This window comes from Vulpes lagopus, chromosome 21, assembly GCF_018345385.1.
Source record: "Vulpes lagopus strain Blue_001 chromosome 21, ASM1834538v1, whole genome shotgun sequence".
Lineage (NCBI taxonomy): Eukaryota > Metazoa > Chordata > Mammalia > Carnivora > Canidae > Vulpes > Vulpes lagopus.
In genome coordinates, this window is record NC_054844.1 from 25,911,387 (window position 1) to 25,920,861 (window position 9,475).

Here is a 9,475-nt window from a genome sequence, read left to right on the forward strand (position 1 = left end):
TAATAAGAAGTTAGACTTGTTCAGAAATGAATTATTTTTACCATCAAAGGCAGGTCCTATTTTTATTCCTGCATGCATTTATTTTACCTCCCAAACTATAACACAATTAGAATAGTCTCTATTATCAGATCATACAGTCAGAATGGAGAATGTTATTTTACCACACCCCAGTAAGGATTCCTACTAGTAGGAAAAGCTGGCTATTGTCCTTTAAGTGGTTCCATTATAGCTCAATCATTAATCAACCAAAGCCTTACGTATGTTGAATTTGTCTTTTTTTCCTACAGTAAGTAAATACATTTTATTGTCATGGCAGATGAGTTGGATAGAATAGTATCATACCTGAGTCAGTTCCTTACTCTTTTCCCTGACTGCCACATTCAATTGTATAATAATGCCTATGAATGCATTTTTCAGTTATTTTTTGAAACCACATTTTCCCCTCAAATGACCTGTTATAGCTGTGGTTTAAGTGCTACATTTTCCTTACAATAGCACTGAGCAATAGTCTTCCACTTCACCATGGAGTTATGAGCTTAATATATTTGCTACGTTAATTCAAAAGAATGCAGAATTATATTAAACACCTAAAATAAATCTGATCTATAAAATCCTATCTTGTATAATACTGTATATGACATTTCATTGGAGTTTCAGACATCTGTGAATGCATGAAAGCTTTTTTTTTTTTTCAATCCTGACAAGAAAGGCATAGCTCAATGTTTAAAACCTAAAATGCAAGCAACATTGCATTACCTGTCAAGAACTCATCATGGGATAGAACTTGAAAATCATAGTTACTGTCCTGTTCAGTCATCATAGATCTTGGCCTAGAGTTCTTGGCAGGAAGAGTATTTGAATGGAGCCTATCTCCAACTCTAATAGATGCTGTTAGAAGAATAAAAGTTGGCAACATTTTCCATAGAGAGCCAAGGGTAACAGAAACTTTCATATTATAAACTGGAGATAATAGAGCAACATGACCCTAAGTGTTAGTTTTAAAAGGGACTTTACACAATCCTGTGTTTAACAGGGCATTGTACTCTTGATTTACAGGAAGAAACTCAAATCATCAGAGCATCTGTGAATGCATAAATAGTGAAAATCAGGGTGTTCAACAATTTCAATGGAAGAATATTCCCTAGTGTCATTCAGCCAGGCTGTAAGCACATTGTACTTTCCAAGTCTCCATGGGAATATTGCTCATTCATTAGGTACTCTCAAATGCTCCATAAAGAAACATTATTGTGATCTTACATTAAACTGAAGAGAAGCAGACAGGAAGGCAAAGCTATAGTCTCCACATAAAGGAAGGAACACCTGAATTACAACCTGTTGACTTTCAATTTTTGGTACAATTGCTTAGGCAACGAGGGCTGTAGCTTGTCATGAATGTATATTGGCAATGTGAGCAATGGAAAGGGTGAGTCGAAGATCTAGATTTTAGTCCTGTCTCTTCTTACCAGCTAGTTTTATAAATTTTTTAAAAAGGCACAGAATCTCTCAGAGGCAAAGTTTACTCACCTGTGGAATGGGAATGGCATTAGCACATACTTCACTAGGATGTCATAATCATCAAATGAAATAATACATGTGAAGTTACTTTATAGACTGTAAAGTCTTACTGAAATATTTAATTAAATGCATATATTACATGTGACTGTTACTCTATATAGAAATACAAAGGTAGATATTAATCTAAATTATTCACTCCTCAGGCATTCAGATGAACATTTGATAACACTTTGGGACAATTAGACAACGAAAATGACCTTAAGATTGAGGGGTTTTTTTGTTTGGTTTTTAAATCTCTTGATATTTTCCTTCATTTTCTTGACAAATATTAGCATTGTATGAATCAGTTCAGGAAATACCATTCTCCCTGATTTCCAGCGTGAATACCATACTGAATATCTTTCAAATAAGGGGTAGCTAATTGATTTGTAACAAGGGTTGGTCGTTTTTAATAGCTGCTGTTACCTAAGCATCTTTGTTTGGATAGTTATTCCAGCTGTGGCTATGACAGTCCCTGAGGCATCCCATGAATCAGCAACGTTCAGTTTGACCCTTTTGAGTAACCATGGTATCCAAGGACTTCTCAGACATAACAACAAACTCTGAGTCTGGGGACAGAATAGAGAGATAAGAATTGCAAGTCAAGGAATAAGAACCCAGGGTCATGAATCTGTATATTCAGCAAATATACTGTGTCACAAGGGAGGGGGGGAAACCCCAAATCTTTTAACGAGGGGGATTAAATAAGAGAAGAGGATAGTAAAGAGAAAAAGGAAGAAATCTGAAATCATATAGAGAATTTCATCTAAACCTATTATTTGTGTGTACATCTGTCTGAACATGTTGAAGTTTTGATATTCTCTCCTGGGGGATTTTCAACCCACTAATTCTTTTTTTTTTCTAACCCACTAATTCTTAAGAATGAGGAACCATCTGATGGGCAAAGCTAAAAGAAAATGGATTGGTAAGGTCTTATCAAAGTCTGAATTTCTCCAGGTAGTGCCTGTCTGATTTAAGCAATGCTTTTTTTTTTTTTCCAACTTAAGCCCGTACCATGACTGTGAAGAGCATTAGAATTCCATCTTGAAAATCCCTGCTTCTGGATGATACTTGTGGTTGGAGGCATGGAGAGGAAAGTATCCTAAAGCCAAAGGATCTTTGCTAATGCACACAGGTTGGATATAGACCACACCTAGCTTGGAGACTTAATTAACTGTCACAAAGGTTAATCCTGGAAAGAACGAATGAGATTAGCAATTAGACTCATCATTTCTTTGTTGAATGGAATTCTTATTATATACAGCTAGCTTCATAGGATATATAAATAGTAAAAAAAGACACCATTTGTTCCCAGGAGAGGTTTATAGATTTGTTTGTTGGGAGTGGGGTGGGATTATGCCTATATAAAATAATTAAGCTCTCCAGTTTTACTCCTTCTCTATCAGAAGGATAACTTGAATAAAAATAATTCAGCCAAATACAGTGTCATTTTCTAGCAAGGAAGAAAGGACATTTAGAGGTCTCTACCTCTTTTTGATGACTCTAGGCTTCTGATGGAACAGAAAGCACCCAATGTGCCAAAGCATAGTAATACCTATTCCTAAAGAGCAGGGTACAGCTCTGTCACCAATGAGTATTCTTTCATCAGAAATTATTAGAGTGTACCATTGCTAAGAAAAATTTATAATTTAGATGGATTATTTATTTAAGAGATACAACTGGTTACCTAATATCTTTTCTTATTTTGTTTTTGTTTTTTTTTAATTAATTTTTAAAAATTCTAGTAGAGTCAACATACATCTTTTTTTACACATACTACCTCCTTTCTAATAGGACTCTGATTTTGTTCAGGCTCTTCCCCTCTTTGTGTGACTTTATTCTTTGGGGTGGGTAGGCCCCAGTTTTGACTTTAGTGCTGGGGGTGGGTCCTGGTGGGTCAAAACCAATCGTAGTAGTCCTAACCCTCTATAGTGATTGGTTCAGTATTGGCTTGTGATCCAATTCTGTTCAATAAAGTCTTAAATGGAGGACAGCTAAGAGATTCTCAGAAGAGTTTATTTGTTCCAAAGAGAAGCAGGGAGAGTCATCATTAACTTCTGTAAACACTACTGTATCTGGATATGATGCCTAGATCTAGAGCAGCTATCTTATTTTCTAAGAATGAAAATAACCTACAGAGGCAGACCGAAGAGGGGCTTAGAGAAACAGAGTCAAGGTGACGTAGATTGACCTACCTATGAAATTTTGTTAGGAGAGATAATAAATGTTACAAATAGTAGGCCACTTTGGGTTGAATCTTCTGTTATTTGTAGCTAAGAAATTTCTAACACATACAGTTACTATATGAGGCAGCCAGAGTATCCATAACTCTTACTGGTGTTCTGTGATGCAGAGGAACCCACTTTCACCCTTCCCCATAACTGAAGCCCATTTTTTTTTTAATCTAGACACCATGAGATTCAGCAGATGTGAATGTCAATGCTCATCTAATTGAAGCCCAGGATACACCTTGAGATAGAGAACTCAGAAAGCAATTAAGTATCAGATTTCATCCTGTGGAAATAATGAAATTTTCCTGAAGGAGGAGTTGAAGTCAGTTGGTCTGGGCGAATTTTGAGGCATGACATACGTGGGGATATGTTTTGAAATATCTTTCCTAGGGGCCCCTGAGTGGCTCAGTCAGTTATCCATCCAACTCTTGATTTCAGCAGAGGTCATGATCTCAGGGTTTTGAACTTGAGCCTCGTGTCAGTCTCCTCGCTGGACACGGAGCCTCTCTCCCCCCACGTCCCCCGCCCACTCCAACCCCATGCTCACGGGTGCTCTCTCTCTCTCTCTCTCTCTCTCTCTCTCAAATAAATACATATATTTCCTAGTGTAGTACAGTGAAAGTCCAAATTAGCTAAGATTAGATCTTTTGTTCCTCCATTCTGAGACTGCTTATTATAATCCCTCAGTAAATTACCTTGAATATGTGTCATAGTCTTATGTGTTAGGATGGCGGAAGCTGTAAGACAGGTGGCCAGAGGTAGAGGTATTTGTTTTAGGCACCAATAACCAGTTTTTCATTGGATGGACTGAACTATAATATATCATAGCAATGGAAAGTGACTCCTACCCCTGGAATCACCAATGGCAGTAGAACATACTTCATTTTTTTCTAAAACACTTTTTTTCCCCCCCTAATGTATTTACCTCTCTAATTGCACTGCTTTTCACAATTGCTGTTGGACAAGTGGCAGTTATGATGTAGCTGTCATTGCCTATTCACATGCATTAAAACTCATAGAATTGGCCCTAGTATCTTAGAAGAAATTCCTAGAGACAATAGCGGAGCATTCTTTTAAGAAATGCTGTGTCCTTAACAGTCTAAATGGCACAACGGATGATATTGTGTGCCAAAACATAGACATGGTTGATTCTGAGTCTGAAAGTCACTTAGAAAAGCCAGACTTTGAGGGGTGCCTATGTGGCTCAGTTGGCTGGGTATTCTAACTCCTGATTTTGGCTCAGGTCATGATCTCAGGGTCCTGGGATCCAGCTCCACTTTGGGCTCTGCACTCAGTGAAGAGTGTACTTGAGATTCTCTCCCTCTGTCCCTCCCCCCACTTGAGCTCTCTTTCTCAAATAAACACAATCTTTAAAAAAGTCAGGCTTAGGGATCCCTGGGTGGCTCAGCGGTTTGGCGCCTGCCTTTGGCCCAGGGCGCGATCCTGGAGACCCAGGATCGAATCCCACATCAGGCTTCCGGTGCATGGAGCCTGCTTCTCCCTCCGCCTGTGTCTCTGCCTCTCTCTCTCTCTCTGTGACTATCATAAATAAATAAAAATTAAAAAAAAATTTAAAAAAGTCAGGCTTAGAATGTGAATAACTTAACCAATATTTTTTTATGAAAAAAATGGTGATTTTTTATGAAAAAAATCATTATGTCTAACATGTTTTTGATAAGTATAAAATAAACATTCTAAGTTACAAGACCACATCATATCATAGCTTTATTGGAAGAATTAAAAATTATTTTAGAAGTATATGAAATAATGGTTCTTCTTTAAGTTGATAACATCTTAGGTTCAATGAAAGATGGTAACTAGAAGCTCAGATCTCATTGTTACTGAAGAACTAGATGCTTCTTCTACTACGTTTGCCGGAAGATTCCTTCCTCTGAGCAGTCACCTCTCATGTTTCTCTTTTTGAATCAGTTTATCAAGCTGGTACTCCTGATTGACTAGACTCAAGTCACATGACTTCTTCCTGACTATAAAGGAATCTGGGGATGGGATTTCTAATTTCCGAGCTAGAAAGATGAGACTCAAGACATGAATATATCCTAAATTGTAGAAAAGTAGCCATACTTCAGTAAAGAAATGACACTTGAGATGGATTTCAAAGTTTAGATGCTGTTTTTAACAAGCAGAGATGAATACAAAAGACGTTCTTAGCAGAGAAATTAGTATGGAGGCAGGAGAACATTGCCTATGTTTGGATAAAAGGGAAAAGCATTGCATATTTATGGGGATTATTAGAAGGCACACTGGAACTAGATAGTGGCAAGTCTTGGATTTCAGGTTTAAGAGTTTGTATGTATTTCAGGGGCTATATGGAACCAATAGCATGGGGAAGTGGAAGATGCTGTGGTTGCGTTTATCTTCAATAATACATGGACTCCAGCATAATCCCAGGACAGGATTGGTTCAAGGATATAAATGGGGGAAAAAAGGATATAAATGGGAATTTAGAGGTAATCTGCCTTCAAACATAATTTTCTTTGCGAATAGATTTTCTGAAATATGAAAAATATATACTTAATTAGTTACCTCGGTTCCTAAGCAACTTTCTTTGTGAAGTGCTCACATTGTATGATTATTTTCTAAGAATAGTCATTGTGGGATTTGTTATGGATATGGATTCTATCCTAAATGCAATCCCCTATCCTTTTTTCCACCCTCTAACAAAAGAATTTGAGTTGGTTTGAGGTTTGGAAGAAAGGTTGGAAGATACCATGCTTCAGCATGCCAGTCTTCAATATTGAAGGATTGTTGACATAACAATTTCTTTCTCTTCTTTTTGTTCTTTTATCCTTTTGACCTTCAAACCATAATTCTTCTTATTTTAAAAGCTATAAGTAATGATCCATTGTGATGGGAAATGGATACAGATCAGGAATTATACTTAAGGTCGAAAGAGTTGAATCTGATCATTTCAAGAAGGGATGCCTCATATATTCTCATTACCATCTTAGCTCTCTATTATGGATGCACTGGGCAAAAAAAGGATGCCCTGGAAAAGTAGTACATTGCATAAATTGTTATCAGTAGATCAAATGGTTGAAGTGACTGTAGCTATTTGTGTTTTTTCTGCTTTTTAAAAACTAAGACACTATACATAAAATTTATTATGTGCCTTTTCCAATTTCTAAATACACTACTAGTGGCAACTACTAACTCTGACATTATGACATGAAAAAATAATGTGATTAGTAATTTTTATGCCATGCACTTTTTGTTCTTTAGCTCTACTGCTGTTGACGATGACTGTTACTATTTGCAGATGGCATTTAGCTTCATGATTTGCCTGATTCTTCTGTTTCCAGGGTCACTCATTTTATCAGTTTCTAAATAAACACATAGTGGCTTAAAACAACAACCATTGGGCAGCCTGGGTGGCTCAGTGGTTTAGCGCCGCCTTCAGCCCACGGAGTGATCCTGGAGACCCAGGATCAAGTCCCACAACAGGCTCCCTGCATGGAGCCTGCTTTTCCCTCTGCCTGTGTCTCTGCCTCCCTCTGTGTGTGTGTCTCATGAATGAATAAATAAATAAAAATCTTTAAAAAAAACCAACCATTTATTGTTATTCATGAGCTATGAGTCAATTGGGCGCTTCTGCTAATCTGAGGCAGACATGTGGGTAGCTAGGCTCAGTCCTGTCTGGGGTCAGCTGGTGACTTGGCAGAGGACTATGTGTGAGTGAAGGTGACCAAACTTCTATGTCTAGTGGCTATCTCACTGTTGGTGGGGAAGTTGAGGATGACGTGGGCCACGTGCCTCTATCATAGTCTGAAAACTGTAATGCTATGGAGGCCCAAGTGCAGAACTCTCATGTGGCAACTTCTTCCATATTTTATCATGTAAGTCACAAGGCCATCCTAAATTCAATGGTTGAAGAAATAGACTCCACCTTTTGGTGGAGGAGATTCCAAGTATTGTGGCCATTTTTGCAATCTATCACAATCATTTTCTTTCAAGATATAGTACCTGGCTGGTATGTCTTCCCCTATGTTTTCCATTTGCAAAATCTATACTATGCAAAGTTGTTTTCCTCTCTTCATGTTGTTTATGGCTGATTCTCTCTGGCTATAAGTTGAAAATTTTGTTTTCCTGACTTCTTCTTAAACATTCAAAGAGATATAACCTGGCCTGACCAATGTGAGTATGGAAAGAACATTAAGCCTTTGGTTTTATTTTGATATGTCCAGAGGCAATGGGAGAATTTTTGCAAGTAAAGCCTCTGCCACAATTTTAGAAGTTATATTCCACACAATGTCAACTAGTTAAGGTGGAGTTGGTATTCCACTTGCCATATTGACATCCTAGCTGCTTCCCCATGGAGCATAGGTCATCTTTCAATTCATACATGGGCACTATACAGGCCTGGCATCCTGATTAAGAGCTCTCTGAGCCCCAGTTTCATCAGCCTCAAATGGAATGGGACGAAGACCTCAACACAGTTTCATGATAAAAACTTTCAATAAGTTAGCTATAAAATGAATTTACCTAAATATAGTGAAAGCCTTATATGAAGAGCCCATAGCTAATATCATATTCTAGTGAAAAGCTGAAATCTTTTCTTCTAAGATCAGGAACAAGGCAAGGATGCCCACTCTTGCTACTTCTATTCAGCATAGTTCTAGGAGTCTTAGCCAAGCAATTAGGCAAGAGAATGAAAGAAAAGATATCCAAATTGGAAAGAAAGGAGTAAAATAATCTCTGCTTGCAGATGGCATGATCTTATATTTTAAAAAACCCCTAGAGACTAGAAAAAAACCACTAGAACAAATAAATGAATTTAATAAAGCTGTAGGATATGAAATAAACATACAAAAATCATTTCTCTACCCTAACAAAAAACTACCTGAAAGGGAAATTAATAAAATAATACCATAGCATCAAAAATAAAATACTTAAGGACAAAGAAACTTAACTAAGGAGGTAAGTGACTTGTATGCTGAAGCTATAAAATATTGATAAGAGATATTAAAGACATGTGTGTTCATAGATTGGAAGATTTCATATTGTTAAAATGGCCATACAACTGAAAGTAATCTACAAGTTCAATGGAATCCCTATCAAAATCCCAATGACATTTTTTTAGAGAAATGGAAAAAAATCTAAAATTCATAGGGAAACACAAAGGACCCCAGATAGCTAAAGTCATCTTGAGAAAGAAGAGCAAAGTTGGAGGCATCACAGTTCCTGATTTCTATATTATAAAGCTACCATAGTTAAAATAGTATGGTACTGACATAAAGATATAGACCAAAGGAACAGAATAAAGATCCCAGAAATAAACCTATGCATATATAGCCAAGTGATCTTTTACAAGGGTGCCAAGAATACATCATGAGGAAAGGATAATCTTTTCAGAAATGGCACTGGGAAAACTGGATATTCAGTTGCAAAAATGTGAAATTGGACCCTTCTTACACCATCCACAAAAATCAACTCAAAAACATAAGACCTGAAACTGTAAAACTCCCAGAAGAAAACATAGGAGAGAAGCTTCATGGCATTGGTCTTGGCAGTGACATTTTTGGATATGACACCAAAAGTATAGGCAACAAAGGTAAAAATAGATAAGTGAGATTACACCAACCTACAAACTTCTTCACAGAAAGGAAACAATCAATGGAGTGAAAAGGCAATCTATAGAAAGAGAAAAAATATTTACAAGCCACAAGTCTAAT